This window comes from Phragmites australis, chromosome 3, assembly GCF_958298935.1.
Source record: "Phragmites australis chromosome 3, lpPhrAust1.1, whole genome shotgun sequence".
Classification (NCBI taxonomy): Eukaryota; Viridiplantae; Streptophyta; class Magnoliopsida; order Poales; family Poaceae; genus Phragmites; species Phragmites australis.
Window position 1 is genome coordinate 50,594,574 of NC_084923.1, and position 12,927 is coordinate 50,607,500.

General features: G+C 47.5%; 1 non-coding gene and 1 pseudogene across 1 annotated transcript; both read left to right on the top strand.

The window, feature by feature from the left end:
• Positions 1-4,975: 4,975 nt before the first annotated feature.
• LOC133910847 (uncharacterized) overlaps positions 4,976-12,927 on the top strand; it is an 8,446-nt pseudogene continuing 494 nt past the window's right edge.
• On the top strand, positions 9,039-9,178 carry LOC133913907 (small nucleolar RNA Z247). Its single transcript, XR_009909142.1, has one exon. It is a non-coding gene; the product is annotated as a small nucleolar RNA Z247 (small nucleolar RNA).

Sequence of the window (12,927 nt, forward strand, 5' to 3'; positions counted from 1 at the left end):
AATTGAGTTCTTTGACTTCACCAAAAGCCCTCTTAAGTAATCTATCCTAGCTAACAAGAGTATCATTCAAGGTATCAACCTAAAAAGATAGCTAGTCATAGGAAGGTGATACCATAGAAGGATCAAGCTCTGTGTCACTGTTGTTGTTGTCCTCCATGAAGTAAAGAACGGTGAAGTCTTTGTTCTTCATCTTGCTCTTCATAGGCGGCTCCTCCTCCTCCAAGCTCTCCTCCGATCTCGAGGAAGTGTTGACATTGTTGAGCATAGCCACGAAAGCTCAAGATGCTGCCTTAGTCGCCTTCTTGGTCATCTTATCGTGGTACATGAAGAAGGACTTCTTGTTTTTATTCTTGTGCTTGTCGTGGTCGTGGCCGCGATCCTCCTTCTTCTTGAGATTGAATCTGCCTTGAAATGAGTGGTATCACCACACTCATAACAAGCACGAGAGCCACCTCTCCTCTGGTCCCTTTTGTTGTTATAGAAGCGGGTGGACTTCTTCACAATCAAGGCCAAATCATCATCACCAAGAGAATTCACTTGCTCCTCTGTGATAAAGACCAAAGAAGACAAAGCAAAATCACTCGGTGAAGGGTTAGCATAAGAAAAGCCAACTCCAACTGAACTACCACCACTAGGTCATGAAACCAACACCATGTTCTGAGATAAGTGGTTTCCTAGGCCTATCCTCGCCACCTTAGCGATCTCGGTGGACTTGAGCTTGCTGAAGAGTTCATCACAAGTCAATATATCATAACTGGATGACTCCTTAATGCTCAAGATCTTCACTTTCCACATGCTACGACCGAGAGCATGAAGAAGGTTAATCGCCCTCTCATGGTCAAAATAAGACAAAACACCAGTGTATCTAAGGTTGCTAACGATTCCATCAAATCTAGAAAACATAGCATCCAAAGACTCTTCAAGGCCTTACACGAACATCTGATATTCTTGATTGTACGTGCTTTGGCAGTGAGCCTTGATTTGGTTAGTGCCCTCATGAAAGACACTAAGAGTAATCTAAATCTCTCGAGCAGTATGGAGGTGCTGGACTCTGTCAAACTCATTACAACTCAGGCTTGTGAAAAATATATTTCTAGCCTTGTTGTTGACTTCATATTATTCGAGTTGAACCTGAGTAGTATGACCAGCATGGATCTCATAGTTGGAGTCCACAATCTCGCATATTGCACTTCCTAAGCTTAAAAGATAAGCCTTCATGCACACCTTCTAGTACAAAAAGTCTCGACCTTCAAAGAGAAGAATTTTTCAATGTCTCTTCATTGTCACCAATGGATCACAAAGCTGTTAAAGTTAACTGGTGATCAAAACCAAGCTCTGATACCACTTGTTGGATCGAGAATAACGACTAGAGGGAAGAGGATGAATAGGCGTATTACCAAATTCTTACGAATCGGATGGCTTTCTCCTTTATTTCACCCAACCCACATCAAAAACTCAAGAAGAAGCAAAATCTGGAGAGAAACTATTTGTGCAAGAGGAAATTGGGGCTCTCATTGTTGTATGTGAACACTAGGTTCCAATAAAGCTCAAACCATAAGTCATCGCCACAAAAAGATTGTAACTTGATGAGAGAAACGCTTCGATCCAAAGAAAATTACCAGAAGAAGAAATTCTCCAAGTTAATGATGTAGGGGCAAGTGAATTCAAGACCCACTTATATACATTGGTATGTGAATTTTATACCTCTAACAACAAGAACAACAACTTCACACGGAAGAAAAATTTCAACCCAAAAATCAAAACAAAAATCTCATCCAAAAAGGAAAAAACACGCACCCAAGCAACGAAGCCAATAGAAGAAGACTAGAATGAGATGAACACAAGTATAGGAGACAAAATAAACTTCATTTCTTGCAGAGTACAATCCTTTTTTTAGCAGATTACAAAAACTCTCAACTACATATAGGCTAAGCACTCATCTCTCCCTCTTCAAAACCTCAACCACACAACTCTCTAATGGCTAGCTCAAACCACCCACATAACCCTATCCCTCTATTTATAGGACTAGGGATGTAGCTTGGCCTTTAAGTTTCCTTGTTCCTAAAATACCCTACACTTCCAGTGGCCTCCTACCTACTACCAAGATATTTTGGTCCAATTTTCACTCCATCCATCGAACGACTATGACCTCTTCACGACTTAGCTTCTCCTCGACACTAGCTTCACGATGATGGCACGTGCACTCCATCCTTCCACGGTTTTGAGGCCAAATCATGAAACCGCCTTACACGCTCCTCAAAGTGTGACTCACTGCGCTTGCTTTCACTTTAGCAAGCATCCCTGTTGACACTTATGCTCCGTCTTGCGATCTTGACCGCCAGCAAGTCTCTCCCACTTCCGATCCCTCGGGCCACTTTATCACTTGTATCGACATCCCCTTCGCTTGACTTTGTCAACACGTTATCTTCATCCATCTTCTCATGGTTTACTTGACCTCCATGTGCATAGCTAGGATCACCCTTGACTCCGCCCGCCCTCCACGGTTGTCCGTCACTAAACACCCCGCTTAGCCCCGATTTTCCTACCGTTAGCCGCTAAGTTGCATCCATCACCTACACATCATGAGACTAGGAAACATGCATCTCTAACAGCATATAACTCCGCCTACAGCTAGTCCAAATCGAAATTCTCAGTTCAAATCTCATCTCAGAAAAATTGTGAACTCCGGTGCACACTCCTTCTGAGCGTCCGACCATCCGGTGTATGCAACTCAGCAGACCCCTTCTAGAATCCTCTCTGCAAGAAATAGTCTGACGTGCATTCATACCCATCGCCGGACCATCCGATGTGTTCATTCTCGCCAGAACTTGTTTTGCAGCATCTCTAGAAAAATTGCTCCGTCGAAGCATTCGGCTTTCATTCCTTTGTACGCCGGACCATCCGGCGTGTTCAAGTCCACCAAAGCAAGTTTGCAACCTCTCTGCAAGAAATGCTTCGGTGTTCACTGTGCCAAATGCCGGACCATCCGATGTTCACTTCATTTTTGCTTCTGTTCAGAAACACTCCTGCGTGTACTCCGTCTGAGCATTGGATTATCCAGCGTGATCAACTTCCAGAGTGACAGACCATCCTGCGTGTATAATTTTCCCAGACTCAGAGACAAATTCTCAATTTTCTCTGCAACTTTAGTCAGTCAGGATTATAATTGTAGTACATATATATGTAATTCAAAAATCATCATATCAAATCAACAAAATTGTCAATCACTCATCATATATAAATAAAGACATATTTTAATTTGGTTTCTCATATACATACTTGTCAAGATTAGAAAAAATATATATTGTACATACATTACTGGTAGAGAGGGAGGGAGAAATCCAGGAGCGAAGCTTGACCGTCTGTGTTTGGATATGTGTCCGTTCCGTTGGTCATTTCCGGAAGAAGCCGAAGACAGGCAGCTTCTTGGGCACCTTGTACTTGATGCTTGACGTCTTCCCTCCTCCTGATGCTGTTGCTGTTGCTGCTGGGGGTGGTGGTGCAATCACTGCACCTCCCGCATCTGCAGCACCAGCACCAACAGAAGAGGAGGAGGAGGAGGAGTCGACGACGACGAGAGGGAAGATGTGGTGCTCTCTGATCTCGGAGACCTCCCTCTCCCTCTTCTCGTTCTCCTCCACCGACGCCAATGTACTTGGCGCCACCCATGCTGCACCTCCTCCCCCTTTGCTGCTGCTCGCTTTGTCTTCTTCTTTCTTCTGCACCGCCAGCGTCTGCTGCCCTGACGGAGACGGACAAGAGCCGTACACGGGATTCACAACCATCTCCTCACTCATTTGTTGCTGCTGCTGCTTGCCTGCAAATCACAAGCAATTTCTTTCTTAGCGATTAATAATCTATCTACTCTCGGGCTGACACGCATGCACCAAGAAACAAACAAACAAACAAAGAAAGATAGTGGTACTGGGTACCTGCAGCTACTTGTTGCGTGATGCTTTCCACCTCGAATGAGTCGTCTTCGTCGTCACCGGGCAACGAAATGTCGTCGTCGGACGAGTCACTGATGAGCTCCACGTCCACCGCCACCGCCATCACATTGACATTCCCGTTCCCATTATTCCACTTGCCCGGCGATGCTGCTGATTCTCCTTCTGCTGCTTTGTGGTGGTGATCGCTGCCAGTGCCAGCAGAGGACGACGACGAGCTGGAGGAGGAGGAGTTGGAGTTGTCGCTGCAAGCTTCCCCGCCGCCTCCCTCCAGGATTGGCTTGTCGTCGGCGACAAAGTAGGGCCTGAAGCGGCACGACGGCCGGACAAAAGGCGCCGCACCGGCCGTGAAGCTCTCGTGCCGTCTCAACATCGCCTCCGCGTTCCTCTCGCTCTCCTCCTGATCCGGATGACCTCCTTGGACGTCACTGCAGCTATCGAAGGGGTTGCGAAGCAGGGACGACGGGGCGGAGCTGGGGAAGTCGCCGTGGAGGAGGTCGAAGGGGTTCTTCCTGGGCGCCAACACGGCGGGGATGTGGACGTCGAGGTCGATGAGGTTCCTCTCCTTGTCCCATTGGACATGGTGGCGGTGGAGGCTGCGCCTGGACATGAGCTTCTCCAGCCTAGCGTCCCTCTCCAGCTCCAGCGTCCCGATGCTCTGGATGCTGTGCTCGTCCTCCGCCGTCCACGCCACCGCCGTCTTCACAACCTCCTCTTTGTCGACGAGGTGGTCCTCCTCCATGTCCTCCATGCTGCTGACGTTGCCCGAGCCCGACGACTCATGGTCCGAGCCCGAGACGTCTTCGGAGGAGGAGCTGCCTCCGGTGAGGTGGCGGATCTTTTTGTAGATGTGGCGGTGGTTGTGATCCTCTGGTGCAAGTGGCACGTCGTCGGGTGGGTCGCTATGGACGAGGACGACGCCGAGGAGGAAGGCGGTGAGGAGCAGCACCGGCGACGAGGCGGCGAGGAAGCTGGCCAACCAGGTGAAGCTGTAGAGCAGAGCCACAAGGAGCAGGGAGCACAGCACCATGGATCGCAGCTCCATCTCCAAGGCCAAGGTATCTTTCATCATCTCATGTCGTCGATCGTATCTCAATAATCCCAGACAGAAAAGGAATTCACATCACCTCCTCGACCGATCTGCATTATGCATGCCGCAGCGAATGGAATGAATTTGGTTGCTGGGAAAAATGGATAAAAATAGCAATTAAAGAAGTATTATATCCTAAATGGCTAATTGAATCCCCTAGCTTGCTTGTTCTTCACAGATGACAAGCACGGACCATGCAACCATGCATGGAGGATATCTGTTTCGATCGAATCAACCGACGTAAGGGATATGGCTGGCAGCTTCAGATTCAAAGGACAGAGGAGGAGATGATTGGAAGAACAGGGGATCTATACGATGGATGATGAATCACCTTCACACTTCACCTTGCCTGGATGGGATGGGAATGGGGATGGATATCATCTGTGCATGCATTCATGCATCGGTTCGAGGTAAAAAAAATGCTGGGGGCTGGACGAGTTGGGCCTGAAAGTTTAAGATGGGCTGGGCTGAGTCTGTCCTCCCTCGACCGGACCGCACAACCCTGAGATGGAGTGAAGAGCAGGAAGGGAGGCTGTCATAGTAGTAGTTAGACCATCTCCGGTAGATATTTTAAAAATTCATCTTCTATAATACTATTACAGTATCTCTTATTTTTTCTATCTCCAGTAGCTACACTATTCCTTATCTTCTATTACTCTCGTCATCTCTTTATACCCAGACATTCTCTTTGAAAAGTGATACAGTTGTCTCCCCTCTCGCAAATTTACATCTACTCTCTCCGAGCGACTTCACTATAGTGGCACTGTAGCACTACTGGAGTCTGTATCCGGTCGGCACAGGGATGCGGTTGGAGTTTACGGTAGTTGTTGGAGTCGATCTAAGTGAGTCATCCCTCACCTCACCACCATCAATCCACCTCCTCGTCATCCTCCTCTTCCTCTCAGGCCAGGCCAGGTGAGGCAAGGTGAGAAAAAGAGAGAAGGCGAGTCGAGTCGAAGCAGGTAAGAGAGCAAGAGGTTGGCCGCTGCCAGTAGCATCGCCTCCCCTAGCTCGGCCTTCTGCCTCCAGCTCCGTTGCCTGGGCCCCGCCCGTGTCCACCTCCTCCTATCGCTCGTGCGCCTCCGCCTCTAAGCCACACCCTCGTCCTCCGGAGGACTCTTTGCCGGCTCTCCGACCAAGCCACGGAGGACGACAATCACAAGGCTCCTCAATCTTTAGGGTGGGGAGCCAGAGGAGGTGACCCAGCCCCCCTCCCCATCAATTTTTTCTTCTTAATTAATTAGTTGTACATTGGGTTCATTTCATTTGGTTCCCTTTATCATTTCTTTTCTTCAAATCTCTGGCCCTGCATGCTGGGGCCAAATTATTAAGGGCAGGGAATCCAGTGCTAATGGCAATTCTTTCCTTCCATTCCCTTCCCTTCCCTTCCCTTGGAGTACTAATGACACTTTGATGGTAGTTCATCTTCATCCTCAGGGCTTCTAGGAGTTGGACTTGCTGGATTTTTCTTCGTTGCTGGCCTTACCTTTGCTGCAGTCTCTATCAGAAGCAACATCTATGCAAATGGTATGCACGCTTCTCTTACCATCTTCTCTTCTTTTGCTTCCTACTAGCTCTATCTAGTAATGCGTGCTGTGTTTCCATCTCCAACAAGGGAAAATCACGTTAAACATCCTATTCTGCTCAATTTGTCGATTGCTGTGGGTTCTCTATGCAGGAACAAGGGCGCGAGTGCAAACCTCGTCAAGAGATAGTGCTGCCACGGAAGTTTACTCTGGTGATTCTTGTGAAGAGAGTGGTGTCAAAGATGCTCAGGTAATCTTACCAAGCAACTGCCCCGATAATGAAGAAGGCACAGATGAATTCCCAACGCATCTAGAAACAAATGAGATACTTGGGGGAGAATCTGAACATGAAACAGGGCGTCCGTTGCAAAACGATGAGAAATACGTTGTCACTGAAGAAGCCCATCTGTTTGACTTTGGCAATCTGATCGCGTCAGTTGGTACTGAAGGTCCGACTCAGCTGAATCTGCAAAAGTTGCTTTTCAATTGTCAAGTGAACTTGATGGTGCAGGCCCCTCTGGGGGAACTCCTAACGTGGAAGAAACATTAGATTCCAAAATGACTTTGCCAGATAGCCAGCATCTGGATCAAACTATAACATCAGATACAATGGTGCTCGATTCAGATGATGCTGTGCCTATCCAGGAAATCTCAGACAGTGCAGTTGAGGCTGCATCTCATCCAAAGGACAATGGTGTTGAGCAGCATCCAGAAATTTATAACAAAAATGAAACTTCGTCATCCAGATTGCCTGATCATATAGAATATGAAAGTGCTGATCAGATGCTGGCTTCCACTTGGCTTGAATGATTTAGCTACGGAGCTCAATAAGCCAGGAATGGGGGAGGAAACTTTGGCAGCGGATCTAAATGACCGGGAAAATGAATTAGAAAACCAAAACGAGTTATTCAAGCTCACAGCAGCTGACCAATCTTTCTCTTCTGCTGGAATTCTCGCCCCCTCTCTGGAATCCACTGCTTCACAGGTCCCCGCTGAGCAGATCGTGATCCCAGCAACAGTTGACCCTACCTAGGAAAATGCATTAGCTGCTCTTCAAATTCTAAAGGTATCTTTTATGAATCCGCTGTCACTAGACTCAATGAGGATTCTTGTCGTAGCAGTTTTGATCTCTCAATTATTTCTTTACCATGTAGATAATTCTAGGATGTTATGTAGATACATAAAAGCTCTATTTAGCCCTGAACCAATGTTGTTGGCTTCTCTGAGGTTTGGAGCCTTAACATTGACTTCCATTTGCATTGTAGATAAGTATAACGTTGTATGTTGCATCATGTGCTAGATCTTCTCTGTAGAAAGTCCCATCTCATTTGCATGACGTAAAATGCTAAATGGAGCTGTTTGTTAGACGGGCAACCTTTTGAGCCATATGTTACTCCCTGATAAATTATTGCTCTTTTTGAAGGTGATCGAGCCCAATGCTCGAGCTGGTGACTTGTGTACCCGGCGTGAGTATGCTCGATGGCTAGTAGTTGCAAGCAATTGCCTTTCAAGGTGCTTATTTTTCTTTGTTTTAGTTTAACTTCCAAGTAGTAGTAGGAAATATGCAGTAAGGTTCCATTTCCCTTCTGTCCTATTAGAGCAAATGCCATCACCTTGATGCATCATGGCTTATTTCTTCTTGCTGTTAGAGTTTTCAATTCGCTCTCTTAAGCATTTGATTCCATTAACCAGCTTATTCTTGTGGTTTCCAAATACAGGAACACTTGATCGAAAGTGTGTCCAGCAATGTGTTAAACATAGAAGTGCAAATACATTCTTAGAAGGGCATCATCTATTTTTGGAGCTGTGTCTCCTCTCTTGCCGTGTATATGAAACCTGCCATGTATGTCAAACATCTATATATATGAAAGGATCTGTCCCATAGAGGGCAGGCAGCGCCATTCATGCTAACATGGTAATAGAGCCATAAACTTTTCTTCGACAATGTCTACCACGTCTTCTTCTTCCTCCATCACCTCCTCCTCCGCCATTTCCAGCACTACATCTTCTTCTACCTTTGCTCCAATCCCAATACATCATGCCGTTACAATTCGTCTCGGCAAATCCAATTATATGCTATGGCGTGCCCAACTACTCCCGTATCTGAGGAGTGCCGAACTCATGGGTTACATTGATGGATCCATCACCGCACCGCCTCAGAACGTTGCCTCTTCCACAGCAGCAGGCGCCGAGCTCGTGCCCAATCCGGCATACGACCGGTGGTATGATCAAGATCAGCAACTTCTTAGTGGTCTTCTCTCCTCAATGTCTGAAGATCTTCTCCTTGATGTGGTGTCTGCCACAAGCTCCAAAGAAGCCTGGGACATTCTGAAACGAATGTTCTCCTCCGCCACGCGCGCCCGCGCCGTTCAGGTGCGCATTGATCTTGCTACTACGAAGAAGCGAGATCTCTCGGCTGTTGACTACTTCCGCAAAATCAAGAGTCTTGCCTCCGAGCTCGCTGCTGCTGATGCTCCCCTTCGGGATGTTGAAGTCATTGCATACCTCTTGGCTGGTCTTGGCTCGGATTACGATCCGTTTGTCACGTCTATGACCACCAAGAGCGAGGCCCTCTCCCTCGATGATGTCTACTCGTATTTCTTGGCGTTTGAGGCACGCATACTGCAGAACCAGGCCGAGACGCGCCTCAACGTGGGCGCCTCCGCCAATTTTGCCGGGCGCGGCGGCCCGCAACGTGGGCGCGGTCGCGCTGGTCCGCCTGGACGCGGCCGTGGACGCGGTGCTCCATCCTTCCCGGGGCGCGGCCGTGGATCCTCTTCGTCCTCGAGCTATGATCGATCCAAGCGCCCGACATGCCAGATCTGTGGTCGTGAAGGACACACGGCCGTCAAATGCTGGTACCGCATGAACGAGTCCTATCAGGAGGAGCAACCGTTCGCTGCCACGGCCACCACGACGTCCTACAAGATCGACCCCAACTGGTACACTGACACCGGGGCTACCGATCACATCACGAGTGATCTGGATCGCCTCGTCCTGCGTGAGCAATATCATGGTGGTGAAACCGTTCAAGTTGGCAATGGGGCAGGTTTGAAAATTATGCATATTGGTTCTTGTTCAATTAATACTGCTACTAGACCCCTTGCTTTAGAAAATGTTCTCCATGTTCCTAATATTTCTAAACATCTTCTTTCCGTTCATAAACTCTCTCATGATAACCATGTCTTTTTTGAATTTCATCCTTATCATTTTCTCATAAAGGACCAAGCAACGAAACAAGTGCTTCTGGAAGGAAGATGTGAGTCCGGTCTCTATCCCATTAAATCCTCCGATATTGAAATCTTCAAACAAGCCCTCATCAACGTCAAGGCATCTCCGGATCAGTGGCATGCTCGGTTCGGCCACCCATCTACCCAAGTCGTTTGGTCTATTTTAAGTTTGAATAATCTTCCCTGTGTCAAGGAGTCGAGTCAAACCATTTGTAATGCTTGCCAATTAGGCAAGAGCCACCAACTTCCATACAATAATGCCATTCATCGTTCTACATCACCCTTACAACTTATCTTTTCGGATGTTTGGGGTCCTGCCCCGAAATCTGTTGGTGGTTACAAATATTACATAAGCTTTATTGACGATTACAGCAAATTCACATGGGTTTACTTGATGAAAGATAGAACTGAAGTCCAGCACATTTTCTTGCAATTTCAAGCCCATGTAGAACGACTCCTTGATACTAAAATTAAATGTGTCCAATCTGATTGGGGAGGGGAGTATCAAAAACTTCACAATCAATTTTTTCGTTCCCTTGGCATTGCTCACCATGTGTCTTGTCCGCACACACATCAACAAAATGGCTCGGCCGAACGCAAACATCGCCATATTGTTGAAAATGCCAATCAAATTTTGGGACGAAGCTTTTGTCACTGCTGCATATCTCATTAACCGTTTGCCCACACGTGTTATTGATAATTTGTGTCCCCTAGAACGTTTATTCAAAACACCACCCAATTATACCATGCTTCGCATCTTTGGTTGTGCATGTTGGCCAAATTTGAGACCTTACAATCAACACAAACTATCTTTTCGATCTAAAGCTTGTGTGTTTCTTGGGTATAGTGCGCATCATAAAGGATACAAATGCCTTGATTTGGACTGCGGACGTGTTTATATTTCACGTGATGTTGTCTTTGATGAATCAAAATTTCCCTTTGCCACCAGTCCTTTATCCAACGTTGAGCAATCACAAATCAACTCAACCACTCAACCAGATCGTAGCAGTTTTAATTTGAACACTAACCCCATGCATATATTTCCTGTTAACCATGTGGCTGCAGCTTCTCTGCATGCAGACAATCTCGGGAGCCTGCCAACCGAATCGCCATCGGGATCGGTGCCAGCATTCCCCGCCGAAATCGACGCAGGCGCAGCGGATTCGGCGCACCGCGTGGACCAGGTGGCCTCGGGCTCTCCGCCCTCCACCCCGCGTGCCCAATCCCAGCCTCCGCTTGCGCCCGTGTCTCCTACGGCCCCGACATCGACTCCAGCTGGGCAATCATCTGCTGGCCTGTCTCCTGCGTCTCGGGCATCGACACCAGCGCTGTCTCCAGTCTGGCCTGTACCAGCCCACCAACCAGCTGCACGCGAGCCAGACGCTCCCGCCCATCGGTACGGCACGCGATTGAGTCACAACATCAAGCAACCCAAAGTCCGCACAGATGGCACCGTCACATATTCAGCAGTCCGCAATTCTGATGCCGAACCAACCTCTTATACTACTGCCAAAGCACATCCACTTTGGCGGTCAGCAATGAATGATGAATTTCAAGCTCTTGTCAAGAACAAGACCTGGCATCTAGTTCCTCCGCGTGCTGGCCTCAATGTCATTGACTGTAAGTGGATATTTAAGTTGAAGCACAAAGCTGATGGCTCCATTGACCATTATAAAGCACGCTTAGTTGCCAAGGGCTTCAAACAACAGTATGGTGTCGACTATGATGATACATTCAGTCCAGTGGTAAAACCTACAACCATTCGAGTTCTATTATCTCTCGCAGTCTCCCGTGGTTGGTCTCTTCGACAGATTGATATTCAGAATGCATTCCTCCATGGTCATCTTCATGAGGATGTTTATATGAAGCAGCCACCTGGATTTGTTGACTCGGATCACCCCACTTATATTTGCAAGCTGGACAAATCATTATATGGCCTCAAGCAGGCCCCACGGGCCTGGTTTTCTCGTCTCAGTGGCAAACTCTTACAGTTGGGGTTCTATGCTTCTAAGGCTGATGTTTCGCTATTCATCTTTCATAAAGGTGGAATTCAGATGTACATTCTCATCTATGTGGATGACATTATTATTGTCAGCTCTTCCTCATCGGCCACAGATCGTCTTCTTGCTCAACTTGAAGCCGAGTTTGCGGTCAAAGACCTTGGTCCTCTTAGCTACTTCCTAGGTATTGAAGTGCATCACACCTCCACAGGACTTATCTTGACACAACACAAATATATGCAAGACCTTCTGAAGCGCACCAACATGGCCTCCTCCAATGTTGTCTCTACTCCTATGCTTCCTACTGACAAGTTGTTCTTAAAGAGTGGCGACCCACTTTCAGCTGAAGACGCCACAAGATATCGCAGTGTTGTTGGAGCACTTCAGTACTTATCCTTGACCTGCCCGGATATATCATTTTGTGTCAACCGTGTATGTCAATTTCTCTCGGCACCGACAACGGTTCACTGGGCTGCAGTAAAACGCATCTTGCGTTATCTCCATGCACCTCAGATTTGGGCCTATGCATTACCAAGAACGAGTCCTCATTACTCAGTGCTTTTTCGGATGCGGATTGGGCTGGCAATCCCGATGATCGGCGTAGCACAGGCGGATACACCATCTTCTTTGGCGGCAACCTTATTTCCTGGAGTTCCCGCAAACAACCAACGGTTTCCCGTTCAAGTACGGAAGCCGAATACAAAGCGGTCGCCAATGCTACTGCTGAATTGATATGGATCCAAGTCTTGCTGCGAGAACTTGGGATCTCTCAACTTCGGGCCCCGAGCTTATGGTGCGATAACATCGGTGCCACCTACCTATCAGCCAATCCTATCTTCCATCGGCGCACGAAACATGCGGAAGTGGATTATCATTTTGTCCGGGAGCGTGTTGCCTCTCGACAACTGGAGGTTTGGTTCATATCCTCCAAAGACCAGATAGCCGACATCATGACAAAACCATTGCCGGTCACTGCCTTCAGTCATCTTCGGCGCAATCTGAACTTAGTTGCACACCGTCCAGATTGAGGGGGGGTGTTAAACAGAGAAGTGCAAATACATTCTTAGAAGGGCATCATCTATTTTTGGAGCTGTGTCTCCTCTCTTGCCGTGTATATGAAACCTGCCATGTATG